This window comes from Melanaphis sacchari, unplaced genomic scaffold, assembly GCF_002803265.2.
Source record: "Melanaphis sacchari strain LSU unplaced genomic scaffold, SCAv2.0 Contig56_pilon_pilon, whole genome shotgun sequence".
In the NCBI taxonomy this organism is placed as follows: domain Eukaryota; kingdom Metazoa; phylum Arthropoda; class Insecta; order Hemiptera; family Aphididae; genus Melanaphis; species Melanaphis sacchari.
This window is the reverse complement of record NW_020271399.1, coordinates 291,212-305,306: the sequence shown is the minus strand read 5'-3', so window position 1 is coordinate 305,306 and position 14,095 is coordinate 291,212. Positions and strand designations below refer to the sequence as shown.

Below are 14,095 nucleotides of genomic sequence, written 5' to 3'. Positions count from 1 at the left end.
GTTTTAGTACGATTGATGCTTTGTTAGGAAAAATTGACATTAAGTGGTAGTTACACAAATTCTCCGGGAAAATTATAAGCATTTTTATAAGGATTCTCAATAAAGTCTCTAGAGAATAACAAGTGAAAGTATATTAATAGAATAATATCACTAAAATTTCTTGCAACTGATACAACAATAATCGGCAAACCAAAAATTGATTTATTAATTTGGTTTAAATGTTCTTCAACTTCGAAATACATATCTCTGAATATACTTAAGCATCATTTTCTTTCCCGTATGTTTTCATTTATCATGTACACCATCCATCTTATGTATGTACATTATTAGTATAATATATTCATAAAATGCACCAATGTTGTTAAATTCTGAAAACATTCTTAAAACCTAAAATAAGATTATATTTTGAATGACATCACATTCGTGTATGTATTTTTTTCTTTCTCACATCAATAAGTAGCATATTTAATTTTAGTTGCTTATAAACACTTGTTTTTACACACATTTATTTAGTATAAGACTAATTGACATTTCGTCATACAATTTTTTCATCTATTAAATAAAATTTCATACAAAAGTTCTATAGTAATATTAACAATATAATATTAAACAATCGATCATTTATTTATATACATACAATTTACAACTTATGCATTTATACAGTAGGTAATGTGAAATATTATTATTGGTCTACTAATAAATAAGTAAATAAATATTTGAATATGTCTACTCATTTGTAATTTAAAAGAGTATGTAATGCAATACGCATTCATTTCGTTAAAATAAATATTTGAATTAAAATATATACATATATTTAATTTAGCTTATATAATACAATATAATATCATAGTAACACATACCAAGTAATAAATGTAATGGGAATAACAAGTGTCCATTATTAATATATACAATTATAAATGCATTATTAATTAATCGAAATCAATATTTATTTACCAAATAAGTTCAATTTCAAATGAAACTATGTGAATTCTTAGGTTAATTAATTATTTAAAACAATAGATTTAATTTAATTAAAATCGTCAACTATAGAAGAAAACTTATATACATACATATATATATATATAATGTAGACTTGTTGGAAGTTTTTTTTATAGTTTATTTTAATATATAGGTTAGGTATCTGAGGTATTATAATAAATCGATATTTATCATGCACGAATTAAAAAATACTGGATTGTAGATACGCAATGAATTATATTTTTGAATAATATTTTATTATAAAATATATCTACTACGGTTATTTATTTTTGTATTAGGTAGGTAAAATATTTCCAAAAATTTTTGAGATTATGTCGTTAACTATCAGGTAAAATTTCAATGTTAGCAACATTTATATCTCAAACTCCAATATAACACTCCACTTTTCTTAAAATACTTTTAATAAAACTTATAAGAAACTATGTATACTTCTTTTAAATCTAAATATAAATTTTTTATTTATTTTATGAATTTCTAATTAAAGAGAATTTTTGTTTTATACAAAAAAGTTTTTTCAATTATAACAACTTAAAAGAAACCAGTGTATATTGACCAGTGTAAAAATACATGCATCTTTATTATATTATAGAAAAAAAAAATACAATTTGAAAAAAATCAGGATTGGTTATTGTTTGATGGTTTTAATAATGATTTATTTTCAACTATAGTTTTAGTTACACAAAAAAATTGTAGTGAATAACATCAGAATTCTGGTTAGTTGTTTTAATGTAAATGATTATTTTTATAATATTTAATTCAAATATTTGATTCGCGCATAAGAGTATCATAATTATGATTGTACATTGCACAATAGTGCTTATTAACATAAACAAATGTTATTTTATAACAAAAATTAAATGATTCAAAATCACTGATTATTAATTCTCTTACAAATTGTATTTATCTTAACAGACTTATTAATCAATCACTAAAACTGCGTACTTTGAAACGATCACGCCACTGAGTCGTCTCATTTTTGCTGTCAATCGAGTGTGTATATAAAGACGTCCGAATGCTTAAGTCTGATATAACACAATCTTTGTGCAATTCTATTCATTGGTGAGTACGAAAAAACAATATTTATTTAACAATGATATTTGATTTATAAATAACTAAATGTATATGTTTATTTTTTAAAGTCTTTACATTTTGCAACAAAACTAACCAAAAAGCAAAAATGGGCGCTGAAAAAGTATCTATGAACATCGTAGTCGTCGGACAAGTCCAACCTGCCAAGGCTGTCAAAATAGTCACTAAGGCTACACCAGCCACTAGCAAACTCATGGTGAGCACTTAATATTATAAGCGTTTTTAATAACTTTAAAATTAAGTTAGATACCTATATTTATTGTTAAAAATATTATTGGTAATTATTATTTTTCAATATCGAAGCTACATTATTAATTTGTATAGTTTCCTTTTAAAATGTAATTAATTTTTTATGTTTAAATTAATTATTTATTTATTATTTTAATAAACTATATATTTAATTTTCACGAATTTGTTTACTTAATTTTTATACTCCTTGTTATTTTCTATTTAAATATATTAAATAACTTTTTTTCTCGATAAAACACAAAACAAATATTCCTGTTTTGTGAAATTACTTTCTATTAATAAATTAAAAAATTGCTTTAAAAAGACAATATGTATAATATAAAAACATTTAAGTTATTCAATTAAAATAAACTATAAATTTTAATTTTTTAAACGTTCTCATTTAATTTAAGTTTAAAAATTTTGAATAAAACAATTACATTTTATTTATTTAGTTATTTATTATTATTAACACATAAATGATTTTATATTACACCATTTTTATCTCAGTTAAATTATGTTTATAATTTATAATCATATTAATTTTCCATTTATAATTAATTAAAAATTTAATTTATTTGTGTTTTTATGTTTTGTTTCAGAACTGTTAATTTATATTGTAGTTCATCCATCTCAAACTCAAAAATTCCATAGTCCTAACAACTGAATATTATGTGACTTCCAGGTTCATGTTGACAAAAAAAAAAAAAAAAAAAAAACGGTCTTTTCCGATATTTAATTTTGGTTTTTTTATTTCACCCATAAACCTTGTAACAATAATATATATTATTGTTACATGACACCTATGTATGTGTCAATTCCGTAGTAGGCAATAGTGGGATATTTATGCTGAGATAAACATTGTTAATGATTGTGAGGCCTGTGGCCAATACGCACCGTTTATCGAAAGGGCAGTTCGAGACTAACCAGCAATAAACACGAACTCACCAAAAAACATGAACTCACCAACACCGGGATTGTTTACCACCATCTACATTTTGTTAAGTACAAACCAAAAATATATTTTGAACAGAGATTTATAAACCAAACGTGTTTTATTTATTGATAAGATCCCACATACCGTGTTCTAACCCCCCAGCTACGGAAAATTTATCCATAAGGACCAGAAAACCTTCCCTGGATAACTAATATAGTAACTAGGTTCCCCAGCCACGTTACAACCTCATACTAAATTCGATCTGGATACACCTATCTAATTTTCAGTGTATTGGTTTAGCTGTTTAAGTTACAAAATATGATAAAAATGTTACAACATAACAAGTTTTGGTGAGAGTTTTTTTATAAACAATAAAACGTCATCTTGCAGTTTTTTATTTCATTCAAAAAATGAAACTATTAAACTAACATAATTTACGTTCAACTATTTGATACCTATTATTTTACCCAAGAAAAATATTACTTTAATTAACAAACCACTTTTGAAGAACTTATATGTGAACGAATCAAGTTATGTACTTACAAATTGTTGTACTAGAACACCCAAAATATAAAAAAGTAAGCAAGGGCTATTGTGGTATTGCATATTAGGTGTTAAATAAGTTATAATTATAGAAGTATTAAATTTCAATTATTTAAAATACAATTCTCGTATACAACAATCCAATTATGAGTAGTAATGGTGTAACCGTAGGTTTTTTGATATTTTTAATAAAGTAATAAATTTTACTTTTAAAATTAAAGTTACGTATTGACTATAGAAATTCGCTTTATGTTATTAAATGTCAAATAAAAATATTTTTGGTAGACTTTTATTGAAAAATACGCATCATGTAATCGATATGAATTGACTTACTACATAATATAATATAACTAAATAAGTTAAAAATAAAATGGATTTAACAAGTATCGATTATAAACACAAAAACTCATTCATATATAAATTAATTCAAAATTAATATTTGTTTTGTAAATTATATTTAAAGTTAAATTCAAGTGAAATAATGTAAATTAATCTTTTTAAATTTCTTTAAACAATAATTTTAATTTAGTTAAACTAATCAACAGTTATACATTAAAAATCATAAGAATAAAAATGACTTTTTTCCGATAAAAAATAATTATAATAGATTATAAATGAGAAATAACCAAAATAAGTATATTAGCCATAATCAGCGTTGTATACATCTAACTCAATAATATTTGATTTTCATTAAAATAACTTTTCGAAATAATCATTTTCATTTTATTGTCAAAATATTAAGGAAATCAATGTAAAAAAATATTGTTAAAAGTCATGTGATCTTACATTACAAAAATATTATTTTTCAAAAATTTTGTTTAACAAATAAACCTATTCAAAAATAAACGTTAGCATATTTTGATAAATTAATTATGACAATAAGTTTAGTAAATAACAATTAACTTCATTCACTATACATTACATCATAGTATTATAAAAAGTACCTAGTTATTTAAGAAAATTAAACACTAGGTTTTTAAAGAATATTATTATTTAAATGTTAAATTTTTAATTTGTTACAAAATGACATTATTGAAAAAAACAACGCATAACGTTAAAGTATTAACAGGTTTTTACATTTTACTTATTTTAATTACAACGCGCATACTTTTTTGTTTCTTATAGCGAATAATAAACTAAAAATAATAATAATTTTCTTTGTGTCAAATCCAAATAAGTAACTATTTATTAAATTTGTAATTATTTAAAAAATAGGTGAGTGACATATCAGCGCCAAGCACAATTTTGATACTTAGTAAGTCAGAACTAATTAATGGCAAATTAAAAGTTCGATTTTTAAAATAGGTAAAAAAATGTCTATAAACTTTAATTATTTTTTAAGTTTGTTTTCATTTAAAAGAAATATCTTGAATACAATTTATACTTAAATTTTTTTCAAAATTATTGTTATTATTTTTTAATACATTGTTGTCCTTGATACATTTATAAATAATATTCGATATGGTGTGATATAATACTGTTTTACAACAAAATATGATACTTTCACTATCACGCTACGTTACAATCCCATTTCCATCCGTCGACCGGCACTTTAGGTATATAAAGGCAACCGAGATCCCGATCCCGGCATAACATATCTTTTTGTGCAGCACTACTATTCTTTGGCGAGTACGAAACAAAAAAATAAATATTTTCTGTTGATTTCGAATTAATAGCATTTTATTTTCATATAAATTGTCATATTATTATTAAAATAAATACAATTTAAATCTATTTAAGGGTGTATTATATTTAAAAGCATGACAAATATCAAATAGTCAAATAATTATCAAAATTCTATTTAATACATTTATAACTGTATTCACTATACTAAAATATTTCAAAAATAACTAAATAATTATCTGAAAATTATTCAAAAATTCCATATGATTAATTAATTCTAAAAATTACATACGTATCAATTATTAATTTATTTCAAATAAAAAAATACAAAAAATGTATATATTTAATAATAGTTTAAGTAAATTATTTTATCGAAAAAATTAGAAGTGTCTAATTGTGAATGGTATTTTCATTGGTGAATTAAGACATCTCAGCTAAAACACTAGCCATTACAAAAATAATTATTTTATATTCGATACCAATTAAATAAAATAATGTTCTACGTAAAACTATTTCGTATCTGATAATGGCTTTCAAGCACGGCGCCAAGGGGAGGGGGGCCAAGTGAGGCTCTATCCCCCCCCAGAAAACAATTTAGCCCCTTCGCAGCCCTAAAAAATAAGTACGATATAATAAAGTTATAAAACATTATTTTTAAAAGAGCTACATCAGAGAATTTATGAAATTTACTTTTTAAAAATTAGTAATATTATGTAAATACTTTCGTATTTTCGAAGGTATATTGTGTTTTAAGTTTTTGATGTTATAAAAACCGATTTAATAATATTAATATTTTATACACAAAAACCGAAGAATATTATTAACTTAATTTAATGTTTGTTGTATACAGGTAAAAATATTTGTAGTTTACTTATTATTTTTAATATGTTTAATTAATACACTAATATTATGTAAGAAGTTCTTTAATAATTAATAAAAAGAAAGTATTTCTTTAAGTTTCTACGTTTTAATATATATCCATGAACTATTTTAACCTCAAAAATGTAACAAAAAATACAAAGTAGATTCTTTAATACATAATATTATATTATTTAAATACCAATTTAAAAATGTATTGAACTAAAAACTTTAAATTTACTAGTTAAATATTAGGTAGATAATCATAAATTTTTATTTAAAAAAATATTATTTCTACTGGTATTGATGTAAATTTATACATTTTTGTTAACTGTTTTAACGATTTAAATTTTTCAATCATTTAGTTTTTGGTGCATAAACAGATATTGTGTAAAATATCAATATTCAATTTATTTAATATATTTGTCACTTCTAAATAAATTGAATTTAGTACAGATTATAACAATTTAATTAATGAAGTTTGAACAAATAACATATTCAGTCTTTTTACGGTGGATTAACTTACTAGTATTATCTAATAAGGAAAAAATCTACTAAAATTTTAATAAAATATGTTTTTAAATTTGTAAAATGAGAAAAAAATCTTTTATTTATTTAATATTACCTACCTTTATTGAGTACCAATCAATGGATGAAAATAAACAAATAAAAGTATCTCAAATCATTGCATTAAAAGTTGAGTAAAACAAGTTCATCTGTTCATAACTAAACACAATTAATTTAATTTATATCTATGAATTGTAAGTAAAAGAAACATAATTATTCATTCACAAAGATATGTAATAAAGAAATTATCATTTTTGTACATCATTATTAATATAGTTGTTAAAGGTCTGTGATCCAACATTTTCTTACATAAGGTACGAGTACATAAAAAAAAATTATATTTTTTTTAAATAACCTCAATATTTGTTGAAAAAATCTTAGCCAATGTAAAAAAAAAATATTTAGCCCGCTCTGTCCCCCCTGAAAAAAATTCTAGTACCATACTTGATTGCGTTGAATAAACCTAACACAATATTGCATAAGGAATACATTAAAGCTAAAAAAACTATCTAAAATCATTACAAAAAGTTCCATACATTTGATAAACTTATAACAAAAAGCAAACTATGCACGTGGAATGCACTAATCTAAAATTCTAGGAAAAAATACAAGTTTATTGCATATTTTAAATTCAAAACTTATCCATCTTAATGATTTTAAATATCTAAGCGTGATTCATTTTTAACAATTAATTTTATCACAGGCTATTAAACTGAAATCTCTATATTGTTTTTTGTATTAAAGTATTAGCTTTATAAAAATATAGAACTCTTATGCATTTAACTAAAACCATGCAATTAATCAAATCCCTTAAACAATGCAATAACACGCAAGTATATTAAAATTTACATTAGAATCTATATGTACTCATAAAAAAGAAGTACATATTATGATAAGTTCTCGTTTCTGTATTTTAATTAAATTAAATTAACAAGGTATATGTTTTTAAATTTATTTTTTTATTTTCGTGTAATACATATAATATATATAATATAATTATTGATAAGTTAAAAGTATATATATATATGTTTTCTACTTCTGTTGATTATTTTAATTTAATTAAAACAATCGTTTTAAATAATCAATTTACCTAAGAATTTACATAATTTCATTTAAAATTGAATTATTTAAAAAATAAATATTGATTTCGATTTATAAATAATGTATATATTTATAATGAGCACTTGTTAAACCCATTATATTTATTGATTAGTAAATAGTACTATAATATATTGTTTTTTTTAACTTATAAATAATTATAATAGATTATGTTCTTGAAATAACGGTTTTAAGTATAATAGCTATATTAAAGATGGTGCATAAATTTAACTCAACAATATTTGATTTCCACTTCAATGGCATTTAGTAATAGTTATTTTAATTTCCTTGTCAAAATATTAATGAAGTCTAATAGTTAAAATAATAAAATTAGTATTTTCAATTCAGTTAATATCAGCATTGAGAATAAACCATATATTCTAAGACACTAGTTTTTTTATTCTTTTTATATTTTGAAAAGTAATATTATCATGTTTTAATAAATATAAGCAAATATGAGTGTGAGATCAGTATTAAGTAATTTTAATAGAGTTTTTTTAATATGTGGTATTGGTTGTATAAACTACGGTCAAACAATTACTGTGACAAAAGGGATGTTTTATTTCTTACGATATCTATTAATTTGTGTTGGTCTCTTTGTACTTAATGACTTCAACCAATGGGTAATGTCTAAACATAACATTATTTAATTAATATTGTATAATTATATAAAGGTAATGACACGTTTAAAAAGTGTTTATTATATTTAATATAGTTACAAATTTAATTCATCATAGCACGTTGATATTTTAATACGTTCGTTATAACGATTCAAAATTCTAAATATTTTTTATAGCTAAATTTTATATATATATTAATTCAAATATTTATTTTAACACGCGATGAATGCAGTACAATACTCTTAGAATTTCCAATAAGTAGACATATTCCAATATTAATTAATTTATTTATTAGTAGACCTATTATAATATTTTACACGATCTTATAGAATAATATAAATACATAAGTTGTAACTTGTGTGTATATGAATTAGTGATCAATTGTGAAATTTTTAAATTTATTGGATTACACTTGTTTAATATTATATTGTAAAAATGACTATAAAAATTTTGTATGCAATTTTATTTTATAGAAAAAAAAAGTAGATGAAGAAATGTCAGAAGTAACGTTCTTTATAATGATCAGTTGTTTTAAATTGGTACTGATTGGAAAATTTATATCGATTATTTGGCGCGTAATTTTTGATAAAGAACTATCCAAAATAATATCTAATCTTGAAAGAATGCATGAAAAATTGATTCACTTGAATGTGGTCGGCCCTATGAAAATTAAAAAGAATTGGTGTTTTATTATTGGAATAGGTGTACATATTACAGCAAGTGTTATAATTCCTTCAATATGGATGAAAATCATAGTAAAAAATGTAGGAATAAAACGAATGGTAATCATTAATATTTAAATATATTAAATAGTTTTTAAATCATTGGCTAGTAGATTTGAATTATATTCATTCAAAACATTATATCTTTTTAGGTTTCAATTTTTTGTTTAGATGTTTGTGAATGTGGTGCATTTCACGAATATATTATACTAATAATGTATATTCGATGGTTGGTGTACATGATAAATGAAAACATATGGGAAAGAAAATCATGCTTAAGTACATTCAGAGATATGTATTTGGAAGTTGAAGAATATTTAAACCATATTAATAGATCAATTTTTGGTTTGCCGGTCATTGTTATATCAGTTGCAAGAACTTTTTGCGATATCATTTTTATATTATACAACCACTTGTTATTTCCTAGAAACTATATTGAGAATCGTTATAATATTGTAATTGCTATGATTACGATATTGATAAATATAGCCAAGATTATAGTATTATACAGAATTTGTCACTTCACAGAAAAAGAGGTTATATATTTTATATTAAATTATTATTTTATAATTTTTAAACATTTTTAAAGTAGTATTCTTTTAATATTTAATATACGGTATATTATCAATAATAAAATTACCTGTTCAATTTTCGATGGAAACTCAAAATATTTTATGCTAATACATACTTATTAACACTACGATTTTCATCTTATACAAATATTTCTGAAGAGATATAAACATGAACACTAACAAAAAATTATCATACTTTAAATTAAAGTTTAGAATAATATTATTTTAAAGTTAATTTATTGGTTTTCAGATAAATCGGATGAATCTTGTCTTACATCAGCGGTTCATATTGGAACGAAACCCTAGAATTAAACGTCAGGTAAAATAAATATATTTACTAGAAGTAATTTGTACTAGATTTTTTATACATATGGTATAATTATTTTTTTTCAAGATCAAGTTTTTTATTCTACGAAGAATACACAGACATTTTCGTTTTGAGCTGTTCGGAATATGTCATATTAATCAAAGACAACTACTTATTTTATTAAACAAAGCATTGGCTTACTTAATAATTCAAATTCTATTAAAATTAAATAAAAAAACAAAAGATATTCCTTAATCTTAATAATTCTAGTCTATTAACAGGTTATTGGTTCTAGTTAGTGTTGTTTGCAGTTTATTATTATGTAAATTAGATACACTTAGGTGTTAAATTCAACGATAAATCTTTAATAATATATGAAAAATATTATAAGAGGATAACAATAAATAGTGTAGCGGAGACACCTTCTACTATATCGATGCTTGTGAAAATTCTACATTCGTCTGGAAAAGCGAGTTCGAGAAAGTTCTCGTGGCGCGACGTCGTGCGTAATACGAACGCCTCGTTACGGGGGCATTTTGAATATTCTACACGAGTCAAAGCTTATATATATCGGCGGTTGCCTGGCCAAAACCAACCAGTCTTTCCGCAACGTACAACTTGTATCTACTCGGCAATACTTCGTATTTTGTTCTGTTTTTTTCCTCTATACACGTTCATATTATTTTTTGTAATATTAATTTCAATAAAGATATTTATATTATATCGTCGTGAGTGTTTATATCGAACCCACAATAGTATATATATTTATATATTATCGATTTATTAATTTTATTGCTCATTGAAATAAATTTTCTTAAAATTACGGCAAAAAAATTAATATTGTTTTTTAATTAATATGATCCTATCAAAAGTATTTTGTAATTAAAATTTAAAACAAAATGTATACCTAATCTTTAAAATTTTAATACAAGGTTTTAATTTGAAATTAAGTGAGTAACTTTTGAACATTAATTCAACAGTGTTTAAAAAATTATTTTTAAACAATTGCATTTTCAATTGAAAGAAAATCATTATTCACCAGGAGTATTTTTAGATGTAATTCAGGCTTTTAACCGGACCATACGGTCTAATTTTTAAGATTAAATTGTTTATAACTGCACTATATAATTTTATAAATCATTTATACTCAGTAACCCATACTTTCATAACCCTATGTGATTAATTCAGTATCTCTCTCTTACCAAATTGAAGCTTGAGTAATCTTACCTAGGTGACTGTAAATTACGTCTCAATGTACCTTTTTGATGTAAATTGCGTTCCAAGCATTTTTTGTGTAAATATAAATTGCGTACTGTATATTTTTGTTACATATATAAATTGCGTCCCGATTATTTTTTATATTAACAAGTTGACTGGTATGATCATTATATTTAACTCTCACTAGTCAAACACGAGAACTAAAATATTTTTTTATAATTCTTACCATTTTCACTTTGAGAACTAAACTTAACTACATAATACCATTTTAATACCTTTATTATTTGATGAAGTACAGTATTTAAAAAAAATTGAAATGTATTAATTAGGAAATAACTTAATATTAAATTAATACTTAGTAATCTACTATTATAAAACGAACATATCACAAATCAGTTAATTTAGTTATTCAATAAAAATAATAGTATGAAAAAAATTCATTGAAAAATGTCTAAAAATATTACAATAAACTATGCGAGGTTAATTTAACACTTTTTTTTTCTTATACCCAATTAATTCGACTTATATTGTTATTAAAACTGATATGTAGCACTAAAATAGATTTTCACTAACAATAATACCCAAACTATATATCTAATGGTAAACTATAATATTTCAGATAGCGCAGAAGAAGAAATATACGAATATTAAATTTAACTCTTAAAGCATCTTGAACAATTTTACTTCAAATAGCTTACCAGTCAACTTGTTAAACTTTAAAATGTACTTATGTCATAAATTTTCAACTAATTAATTTATTATATATAATTCTAATATTATATAGTCAGTAAATTTTAATATCCTTGCATCTTCAGGTTGTATAGCAATAATAAACTCAGTAAAACAGTTTTCAACGCCTTATGGATTTAAGAAAAGGAGTCCAAAAAATGATTGTAAAAAATTGCTTATTTCAATATTTTTTTTTTCTTATACTCGGTACTAAGACCCAGCTGTTGAATGTTTCTGTGTCGACACTTTGTCCTAGGTGAAATCTACACCCCTTTATTTGAATAGAAAGCCAAACAATATTTGCAGTAGCCAAAATAGCTTTTTCAAAATCAACATACTCGTACATTCGGACAGAGTTGAATAGTAGGTCATTTTTTTTACGTTATTCTACTAAATGGCAAAATGCATCAGTATATCAATTAGTTGACTTTAATGGTAGTAAAAAATAAACAAGTGGAATATAATTATTATTTATCATACCATGAATTGTAAAAAGTTGATGGAATAATTTTGAGAAACTTTTGAAAGTACCGTCTACAAATATCGAATTCAAATTGCATAAACCTTTAAAATGACAAAATGTTGAGAAACCTAATATATTTTTTTCATTATCATTCACTATCAAAAAGTCTTCTCCTTTAATTGTTTTAAATTCCATATTTTTTTAAAGTTTCGAGAATTTTTGTTAGTATAGTAGGCAATTTGGGTAACTTTGAAGATCGAGCATTATGGATATTTCTTTTTATTAACAAAACATCTGTAGTAGTTATATTTTCAATATCATCATTTTTCAATTCAGAATGTATAATTTTTGACAGTCTAATAAACACGCCATCGACTACCTTTCATTTTAAATTATTACTCAATTTTTGTTTACATAGTTAAAATATTTTCTGGTAATGATTCATTATTATGTTCATTGAAACCTTCAACAATAGAATTAAGACTATTTAATTTTGCAATGCACTTTCACGTTTTGACGGTGCAACACCAACGTTCAATATGATTATTTAAAAACTTATATAAACAAAATTTATGGCCACCAATCAAATGTGATGTTTTATTTTTTTCACTTTTCATGGTATTGTTTAATTCACTGTTAACATTCATTTAAAAAAAAAATTAAAATCACCAACTTATTCGTACACTTGAAAGGTTATCGGTGAACTGATATGTGTTCATTGTACTATGTCTTTACAGTTGTAATGCAATAATAGTAAAAATAGTTTTGAATTTTCCATCAGACGCAATTAACGTATACATGATAGGAACACAGGCCGCAACTTACGTATGTTATTATCGGAACCTTTTTATCGGGACACAACAAACATTTATCACCCTTACCTATCCTTCCTCAAGATTAATTAAGTACGGCTGTCATTCCTAAAACATCAAATAATATTAAAGTCACTAATGCAAATGACAAAGAAATTCTTTCAACTGAAGATGATTCTATAAAAACCATAAATTATTTACAAACCTATTTAATTTTATTAGATAAGTGATTCAACTGTAAAAGTATTGCATAGATTGAGACATAAATCTCTACCTTAATTCCGGAATATGTCATGTAGGTAGACAATAGATCGTTATCGTTGCAAAGTGCATTAATTCACTATTGAATTAATCGTAATGTTAAATAGTAACTCATAATTTCCATAATGTCAAAACTAGATACAATATATCAGTGTCACAAAAAACATAAATGATGTATTTATTATGTATGATTGGTATTCTAAACAATTATTCAGGAACAAAACTATTTTATAATGATCAAAATACTACTTGACTAATGATATAGGTATTGGAAAAAATATAAAATTGGAGCATAAATAAAAATATAAAAATCATCATAGACAAAAGTATCAGAAGATACTGTTTTATTTCATGGTATCAATATCAATTTGAAATACATATTGAATTGTTTGAGCTATGGCATTTTTGTGTTTGTGATGGATGAACTACACAAATTAACAGTCCTGAAA

The 14,095-nt window shown here is 23.3% G+C and overlaps 1 pseudogene; it reads left to right on the top strand.

Annotated features, from left to right (window-relative positions):
* The first annotated feature begins 8,397 nt into the window (after positions 1-8,397).
* On the top strand, positions 8,398-10,418 carry LOC112599938 (annotated as a pseudogene).
* The last annotated feature ends 3,677 nt before the right edge of the window (positions 10,419-14,095 follow it).